This window comes from Delphinapterus leucas, chromosome 4, assembly GCF_059928025.1.
Source record: "Delphinapterus leucas isolate spDelLeu-1000000601 "Yukka" chromosome 4, BTC_Dleu_Yukka2, whole genome shotgun sequence".
NCBI lineage: Eukaryota > Metazoa > Chordata > Mammalia > Artiodactyla > Monodontidae > Delphinapterus > Delphinapterus leucas.
In genome coordinates this window covers 68,227,705-68,237,527 of record NC_143132.1, presented here as the reverse complement: position 1 = coordinate 68,237,527, position 9,823 = coordinate 68,227,705, and the positions used below count along the sequence as shown (strand labels likewise).

General features: G+C 40.9%; 1 pseudogene; it reads left to right on the top strand.

Moving 5' to 3' along the window:
* The first annotated feature begins 325 nt into the window (after positions 1–325).
* LOC149749332 (large ribosomal subunit protein eL30 pseudogene) lies at positions 326–1,732 on the top strand (annotated as a pseudogene).
* The last annotated feature ends 8,091 nt before the right edge of the window (positions 1,733–9,823 follow it).

The window sequence follows — 9,823 nt, the reverse complement described above, 5'->3', positions numbered from 1 at the left end:
CTTGCTCTCATTAGAGCAATATTAAATTCTTCTGAAATGTAATTTTAGCAACTTTACAGAATAATTCACTCCAAGTCTGTTGATCTTAACCCGACTAGAAACATCCCCTCTATCTGTCCTTTTGCCCCCTTTACCTCTACATATTCATTGTTCTTTTACCATTATAATGGGTGTGTATACACAATTTGGTATTCTTCCTCTTATGTAATGTGATTTAACCAAATGTTTTCTATTTCCTGCATCATATTTATATTTTTAGTATATCACTAGAGTATATCATTTTGATATATCACAGTTAGCTTCTATATTTTGGCGTTGTTAGGATCTTAGCTTTCTTTCAGTGTTTCAATATCATAAAATAAACATTGTTTGTGTAGACTTTTGGTTTTTATTAAACATTATTTCCTCAGGATAAATTCTATTACTTAGTGGGGGGTTAGGCATATTTATGATTCCTTCAATAAAGTACCATTTTGCCCTTCAGAAAGACTGGCTCCATTTGCATTGCTATCATTAATGCATGATATCTACTTTCCTCAAGATTTGCAGGCTTTGGGTTTTATCACTTTTCAAAAGTTTTTCTAATTGTATTTTTAGGTACAAAATGAAACTTCCCAGTAGGTGAAGTATTACTAACAAGGTTGACTGAATGTTTTAAAAATCATGATTTAAAATCATGTTTCTCTTGTGGGACTATCTTTTAATCATTTGTTTAAGGGACAGTTGGTATTTTTGCCCATTTATATGAGCTCTTTATACTTTTCAGTTACTGAACTTTTGTGTTTATGTGCAATTTCTCCATTCTTCTGAATTTTTAAAATCTTAGCTTTACTGATGTACTTTCCATCAAAGCTAAAACTATCTAAGTAATGAACCTGTCCAACTTTTTTCATTTCTATTCCATCAAAAGTCAAAAAGTGATTTCCTCTAGTGCTAGTCTGTTCACATACATGAGAGTGTATTTGTTTTGATTTTTAAGCATTTAACTTTCAATCCATCTGGAATTTTTTGAAGAGTATGGTGGAGGGTGTGGGTCTTTTTAATATTCTCATTATTGATATTCTTATATACCAAGGGTCTCAAATTGGTTACCAACAGATTTCAATGTCGCCTTTCTCGACCCCTGGCCATCTTGGCGGCTGCTCTTGGTTGGGGGTGTCCCGCACCCAAGGCAGGGAGATGGTGGCTGCAAAGAAGAAGAAAAAGTCACTGGAGTCAATCAACTCTGGGCTCCAACTCGTTATGAAAAGTGGAAAGTATGTGCTGGGATACAAGCTGACTTTGAAAATGATCAGACGAGGCAAAGCGAAACTGGTCATCCTCGCCAACTGCCCAGCCTTGAAGAAATCTGAAATAGAGTATTATGCCATGTTGGCCAAAACTGGTGTTCATCACTACAGTGGTAATAATATTGAATTGGGTAGAGTGTGTGGAAAATACTACAGAGTATACACAATGGCTGTCATTGATCCAGGTGATTCTGATATTATTAAAAGCATGCCCGCACAGACTAGTGAAAGGTAAATCATGCACAATTTTTCTTTAATAAAACTGGCCAGAGCTTGTTTTTAAACAAACAAACAAACAAACAAAAGATTTTAATGTCTGCTAGGAAAAATTCTTCTCATGACTCCTTTTGAACCTAGAATACTCTTTGATGTTCTTGCCCATTTATTTTTCCACATAAAATAAAAATTACGTGAATTCTATGAAGCATTTTATTTCTAGTCAGTGGCTGGTCACCTGAATCCAATAATGTCATGTCCTGTTCTGAGTTGAGGCTGAGTTGCAGCCCTGGTAAGTCTCAGTCTACCTCAGTTTTACTCCTGTCTCTTCAGGATTTTTGGCAGAAATCCCCCTGATGAGTCCAGAATTCTAATCCTTGTCTCACAAGATTTTGGAAGGCTCTGTTCTGCTTGCAGAAGTTTTCTGCTTCTGTTTTTAGAACTCTAGACTCGTGCATCCCCAGAATTTAACAGATGTTCTGCAGGGACCTCCCAAATCTCCTGCCATAGCTCTGCTGATCTGTCTCCCAGCTCTGCTGATCTGGTCTTCCCTGGGTGCGAGCCCTGGGATCATCAGCCTCGGGCCCACGCCCAGAATCAGCAACTAACACCTGGGTGAAGTGGCTGCAGAAGTCAGCCCTCCCTCTCCAAGATTCTCCCTTTCTGGAGTCTCAGCCCCTCCGGTTCTCTCTCGTTGACTCAGCAGCTCTCCTCTGCCTGAAAATAGATGATTTCTCTATTTTGTTTCAATTTTCTGGCTGTTTTAGGTATGAGGGCTGGTCTGTCACAGTCTAATCCAGCTCAGTTGGAAATAAGTTCATTTCATCTTAAACATTTTCATTGTATCTTCTTATATTTTAAAACCAAAAAAGTTTCTAATTGAGATATATATTAAAAAAAAAACCCACCATGCCACTTCACACCTACCAGGATAACTAAATCAAAAAAGGCAGACAATAATAAGTGTTATCTAGGATGTGGAGAAAGTGCAACACTCATACGTTGCTGATGAGATATTAAATGATACAACCACTTAGTAAAACAGTTTTGCAGTCCCTCAGAAAGTTAGCATTTGCTACATGATCCACAAATTTCACTCCCAAGTAGGTACATATTCAAGAGTGAAACATACGTGCACACAAAAGCTTGTACACATATGCTATAGACAAAATCTTTGTGTCCCTCCAAAATTCATAAAGCCCTAATCTTCAGTGTGATGGTATTTGAAGTTGGGGTCAGATGGGAGGTAATTAGGTTTAGATGACATAATGAGGATAGAGCCCCCGATGGGATTAGTGCCCTTATGTGAAGATGAAGAGAACAGATCTCTCTGTCTCTCTCTTTCTCTCTCTCCACTATGTGAGGAAATAGCAAGACGGGGTCATCTACAAATCAGGGAAAGGGCTCTCATGAAGAACCCAATCATGCTGGCATCCTGACCTCAGATTTCCAGCCTCCAGAACTGTAAGAAATTAATGTTTGTTTTTTCAACCACTCAGTCCATGGTATTTGTTATAGCAGCCCAAGCTGACTGAGACAACAAATATTCATAGAAGCTTTATTCACAACAGTCAAAAATTAAACAATCCATAATCTCCAAAATATACAAATAGCTCATGCAGCTTAATATCAAAAAAACAAACAACCCAATCAAAAAATGGGTGGAAGACCTAAATAGATATTTCTCCAAAGAAGACATATAGATGGCCAAGAGGCACATGAAAAGATGCTCAACATCACTAATTATTAGAGAAATGCAAATCAAAACTACAATGAGGTATCACCTCACACCGGTGAGAATGGCCATCATCCCCAAATCTACAAACAATAAATGCTGGAGAGGGTGTGGAGAAAAGGGAACCCTCTTGCACTGTTGGTGGGAATGTAAATTGATATAGCCACTATGGAGAACAGTATGGAGGTTCCTTAAAAAACTAAAAATAGAATTACCATATGACCCAGCAATCCCACTACTGGGCATATACCCAGAGAAAACCATAATTCAAAAAGACACATGTACCCCAGTGTTCACTGAAGCACTATTTACAATAGCCAGGTCATAGAAGCAACCTAAATGCCCATCGACAGACGAATGGGTAAAGATGTGGTACATATATACAATGGAATATTACTCCACATAAAAAGGAACGAAACTGGGTCATTTGTAGAGACACGGATGGGCCTAGAGAGTGTCATACAGAGTGAAGTAAGTCAGAAAGAGAAAAACAAATATTGTATATTAACTCATATATGTGGAATCTAGAAAAATGGTACAGATGAACCTGTTTACAAGGCAGAAATAGAGACACAGACATAGCGAACAAACGTATGGACACCAAGGGGGGAAAGGGGAGGTGGGATGAACTGGGAGATTGGGATTGACATATATATGTATATATGTATAAAATAGATACACATATGTATAAAATAGATAACTAATGAGAACCTGCTGTATAGCACAGGGAACTCCACTGTACAGTAGAAACTAACACGATATTGTAAAACAACTATACCCCAACAATTGAAAAAATTAAACAATCCAAATGTCCATCATAAATGAATGGATAAATAAAATGTGGTATATCCATACAATAGAGTATTATTTGGCAATAAAAAGTAACAAAGTTCTGATACATTCTACAACATGAATGAACCTTATTTGATCACTGTGGTTCTACTTATATGACACTCTGAAACTATAGGGACCAAAATCTGACCAGTGTTTGCCAGGGGCTCACCTGGAGTGAAGAGGTTGATTACAAAGGGGCTGGTGGGAATCTGGGGGAGTGTTGAAGTTCTTTTATATCTTTGTATCTTGTGGTTGTTACACAATTGTATACACTTCTCAAAAGCCACAGAACTATATACTAAACAGTATGAATCTGCTGTATGTAAATTATACCTTAATTTTTAGAAATACAGGAAAAGTCAATTAGTTAAATAATTAGTTAAAAGATATAGTGAATGAGAAAAGCTCATTTACAACAGCAAGAAAAAAGATAAAATATATAGAAACAAACTTAAGAAATTTCTATGTAAAAAAGCATGAACACTCTTTAAAGACACAAAAGTAGATCTGAACAAACGAAATGGTGAGAACAACTCAACACCATCTCAAGATGTCAGCTCTCTGCAATTTAATATACAAGTTTAATGCAATTCAAATAAAAATCCCAGCGAGCTTCTTTTTTTGACATTGGTCATAAATCAGAAGCCTATCCTAAAGTTCATAAGGAAAGAAAAGTACACAAGAATATGGAGGAGAACATTGAGATGGAAGAGCTCTGTAGGGGGACTAGTCCTGACTTTAACGTATATACAAAGCGTCTCTAAAACGGATGAATAAACAGGTCAATGGAGCAGTCAGTGGAACAGAAGTTCCAGAACAGCCAAACTACACCTAAAACTCTAGTATATGATAAATAAAGGTGGTATCTCAAGTTACCGAGGCAGTGATAATCTTTTTAATAAATGCTGTTTGGATTTAAGTATTACCAGAGATAAAAATATGGATACCCATTCAGAAAAAAAGATAAAATTAGATCCATTTCTCAAAACATACACAGGAATACAGAGGAAACATACACAGGAAGTTTATTAAGGAATAAACTTCAAATGGATCAGAGATCTAAATGTAAGAAATAAAGCATTACGAATAGAAAAAAAAAAAAGCATGGGGAGACTATAACCTACATGTGATGTAGGGGAAAGCTTTTAAAATGTGACTAAAACTCCAGATGCAATAAAATGAAAGAGTAAATTTTACTATATAAAAATAAAAAACGTTTGCCTGGCAAAAAAAAAGCCACAATAAGCAAACTCAAAAGACAAATGACAAAATGAGAGGAAATATTCATAGGATACATCACAAAAAATGACTAATATCCCTAACTTATAAGGAAAGTTTAAAATTTGAGGGGAAAGAGACCAAAAATGCTATGGAAGAGACTACGCACAACTCTCCTCTCCCAGGACAAGCCAGGGTGGTGAGCACCTACCCCAAGACAGGTGTAGAAGGACCGAGGCCTCTGCACGGCTTTGCCCACTGAGAGGCAGAGCGTCGCGCGTGCGCAGGACGCCTGGTGGGACAGCAGGATCTCCCCTTCCTCCCCGCCCCCCTGGAGCCCCTCACTATCCAACCTGAGGAAAAGCGCCAGGAAGAGGACGGGATCCCCGGCTCCTGGCGGAACTAGCTCATGGCCTTCAGTCTTTTTGGGCTGAGGAAGTACAACTTGGAGGTCAGTTCTTCAAAGGGTCGGGGGTCCCAGCACCCCAGGACGCTTAGACCAGAAGCGGCGGGGGCGCAGGCGCAGCCCTCCTCAGCTCTGCTCATCTGCCCGCACTGTCGGGCCCTGCCCTACCCAGCAGGCTGTGCCTTGATCTTCTTTCGCTTTCTTTTCTTTTTTTTTTTCCCCGGTACGCAGGCCTCTCACTGTTGTGGCCTCTCCCGTTGCGGAGCACAGGCTCCGGACGCGCAGGCGCAACGGACATGGCTCGCGGGCCCAGCCGCTCCGCGGCATGTGGGATCTTCCCTGCCCGGGGCACGAATCCGTGTCCCCTGCATCGGCAGGCGGACTCTCAACCACTGCGCCACCAGGGAAGCCCTCGCTTTCTTTTCTATGAAAATCGCTTATAGCTGTTTTACGATTATGTCACCTTTTTGGGACAGATGTTGCTGTTAGACAAATTCTGGGGTCAAAATCCTGGACTCTATAATTCATTAGTTGTGTAGACTCAGTCAACTGCATCTGTACGATGGCAGAGCTGTAACTACTTCATGATGTTGTCATGAGGTTTAAATGAGATAATGTCTGTAGAGTGCCTCGCATATTTTATTTTAAAAAATCCATATTAGCTCCCATTTCTGCTGGGCAACCCATTTCTACCCCACCCCACTTTCCCTACACACTCATCCTCAGAAAAATACACTGGATCCTTTGCATGCCCCCTAAGACAGGGATAGAATCAGGTGTCCCTCCGGCCTGACATTATTTAATATCATTCAGCCAACATGTAGTGAAGGCCCTGGCATCGTGTTAAGATTATAAAGATGATTTAGACACGGATCCCTTCTCTCTGGGGTAAGTGTATTAGTAAGGGGAAAGAAAAGCAAAAAAAAAGAATACACATTTACTTGCTGTATGTTGAAAGGTCCTGGCAGGATGTAGATGGTATACTCAAAATGGGTAAGTGGATTTTGATATCACATCTGCCTTAATAGAGATATGTGTAATATATTAGGAAACCAGAGAAAAGGTGGTTCATAATTTGGAGACAAATTAGAAAGAAAGTTTCTATACTAGTGGCATTTGAGTAAGAACTTGAGAGATGAAGAGGAGATTTGTAAGAGGAGAATGAGGTGCTAGGCCATGAGAGGGAGAGAGAGCAAGAGAGAGTGAGAGCACACCCTTGTGCGCAGAGCAAAGGCCAGAAGAATAAAAGTATAGACTGTGGTTTGGAAGAGTTGGTAGTCTGGTGTGAGTGGACCATTAGTGGCTTGGCGGGGAGGAAGGGACATGAGGTAAGCAAAGTAGAATGAAAAATACTTGACGGCCATGCTGTGGAGTTTGAACTTTATTTTCTAGGTCAGTGTCCTCAAAATGTGGTTCCCAGACCAGCAGTATTAGCATCATCTGGGACCTTGTTAGGAATAAAGATTTGGGGGCACAACCTCACATCTACTGGGTCAGAAACTCTGGGGGTGGGTCCTAGCAATCTGTGTTTTACTGAGCCCTCCAGGTGATCTGACACGAGATCAAGTTTGAGAAGCACTGCTCTAGACATCAGGGAGTCACTAAAGGCACTTCATCAGAGGAGTGATGCAATTGGAGCTGTTTTTTCAAAAGATAGTTTGAGGTGGGAGGAAGAAGGGGGAAGGGGACAGAGTCTTTAGGGGGCATTCCAGTGATTCTGGTGAGGGAACAAGGAAGATGCCAACTGGACAGTGAGCTTTGAAATGTGGGAGAGGCAGGACTGGTGACAATAGATTTGTGGGGTATGGGTGTGGACAAAGAATGTCACCTGCCATTTCAGTGAAGAAAGGATGTTTTGGCTCTGAAGCCATCAAACACTGCAGCTGTCTTCCCCCACCCCTGACCCCCACAGTGCACCCCAAGGGGAATTCAGGGTGGAGAAAAAGAGGATACTGGCTCTAGATAGTGAAGACGCATAGTTTAGTGCTTTTCTATGTATATGCCTTATTGAAATTATTCCTTTGATATGCACTTAACTTGCAAAGCAGTGGCACAGGATGGGGTAAGGGGTGAGAACCCAAGGTATTGCATAGCATTTTATCTTAGTTTGTTTGTTCTCACCTTCACTGACCTGATGTGCACCTCCCCAACAAATTGTTAGTGTCTTACTCTTTGCCTAGGGCTCTGTGTTTTAGAGGCTGCAAGTCTCAATTAATAGAAAAGGAAATAGTGCCCAACTCCCATATGGAAATCAAGGCAAAAACAGTACTAAACCAAAAGATAAGTGTAAGGAAGTCCAACAAAAGTTTGGTTTTTCTCCTAATGGCTGCTTTGATGCTATCCGTGATGTTGTGATTTATAATAAGAATATATGTTTGGTCTTCATCCCCATTTCTGGCACTGAGCTCCTAAAACCCTTGAAATTTCCGCAGTGCTGAGAGTGAAAAGGGTTCTTTTGTTATGTTAATGAGGTGACTTTTGGGAAGCACCTAAGGTTGGGGGCTGGTTGCCAGAGAAACCAACCGTGATTAGAGGGTTGGAACTTTCAGTCCAGGGAGAGGAGAGGGACTGGAGATTGAGTCCAATCACCAATGACCAACGACTTAATCAGTCATGTCTATGTTTTTAAGCCTACATAAAAATCCAAAAGGACGGGGTTTGAAGAGCTTCTGGGTTTCAATTCACTTGGAGATTTGGGGAGAGTGGCTGTTGTCCAACTGAAGTTCGTGTGCCAGATGCACAGTGAGGCCAAACAAACTGAAATGTTGGAGTTTGGAATGGAGAAAGGTTTATTGCAGGGCCAAGAAAGGAGAATGGACGGCTCACGCTCAAAAGACCCAAATTCCCTGATGGTTTTTGGGGAAGAGTTTTTATAGGCAAAATTGGGTTGGGGAGAGAGCTACAGGGTGTGTGACCTCCCTCTGATGGTTTGGTGGGGAGGTAACTGGGTGGTGTTCCTGGAATCTCGATCATCAGCTGTCTGGTTCCAACCAGTCTGAAGGCCACATGCTTGTTTTCAGCCTGAAGTTACCATCCTCCACCTGGGTGGGGACCTTAGTTCCTGTAGAAGAACTCAGAGATGATAAAAGAAATTTTCACCTGTTGAGGTAAAGGGAAGTCATTCTGGTTTATGCATGAGTTAACTTGAATTTTATGCTAACTAGAATAGCCAGTTTGTGGCCTATCAAACATACACTGTACATTTGCTTTAATTATTAAAGAAAAGGGTGCATTGACCAGAAGTAAAGAATGTCCATGTTAAAAATAAAGATTAAATGCCTCCCTTCCTGGGATGCCAATGCTGGTGCTCCTTTGATGATGAGAATGCCTTCCCAGGTGCGAAGGCCATACTACTTGCTGTGTACGTCCTGATGTTTTTGGGGGTTTTTTTGTTTTTGTTTTTGAAACCTTGAAGGAATGTATCCCTGACTTGTTTGATGTTCTTTGTTCTGACAAGACGTAAAACTGTGCTGAAAACCATGCTTCTCCAGAGCAGGTCTCAAGAGTTATCTGAGAGGCTGTCTTCTGGGCTATAGCCCTCAGTTTGGCTCAGATAAAACTCTTTTCTATTCCTATTATAAATTGTTTACTGATTATTTTTGTGGACAGAGATATGTATCAGATTGTTATGTATGCCCCTTGAGGAGGAACCAGGAGCCTGCCCATTGCTGCATTATTGCTTCTTGACTGCCTTTCCTTTGTTTCTGCATTCCCTCACTCCTCTAATTAGTAACTGTTTGAATCTGCCCTTTGGAACTCAGGGAAGGTCTAGGAGGCCGAAACCTTTTTCCTACAAACAAGAAATGGGGGACACGGAAATGCTTTCATACCCAGAAGAGCCCCACAGGGTTCTGCTCGGTTTCATGGCGCACCTGGAAAAGGCATGGAAGCTCCATGCCCTTTCCCCATATGCATCTCTTCCATCTGACTGTTCCTGAGTTATATCATTTTATAGTAAACCAGTAATCTAGTGAGTAACCTGGTTTCCTGAGTTCTGTGAGCTGCTCTAGCAAATTACTTGAACCCAAGGAGGGGGTCATGGGAACCTCTGATTTTATAGCCATTGGGTCAGAAGCACAAGAACAATCTGGACTTGCAATTGGCACCTGAACTGGAGGGCAGCCT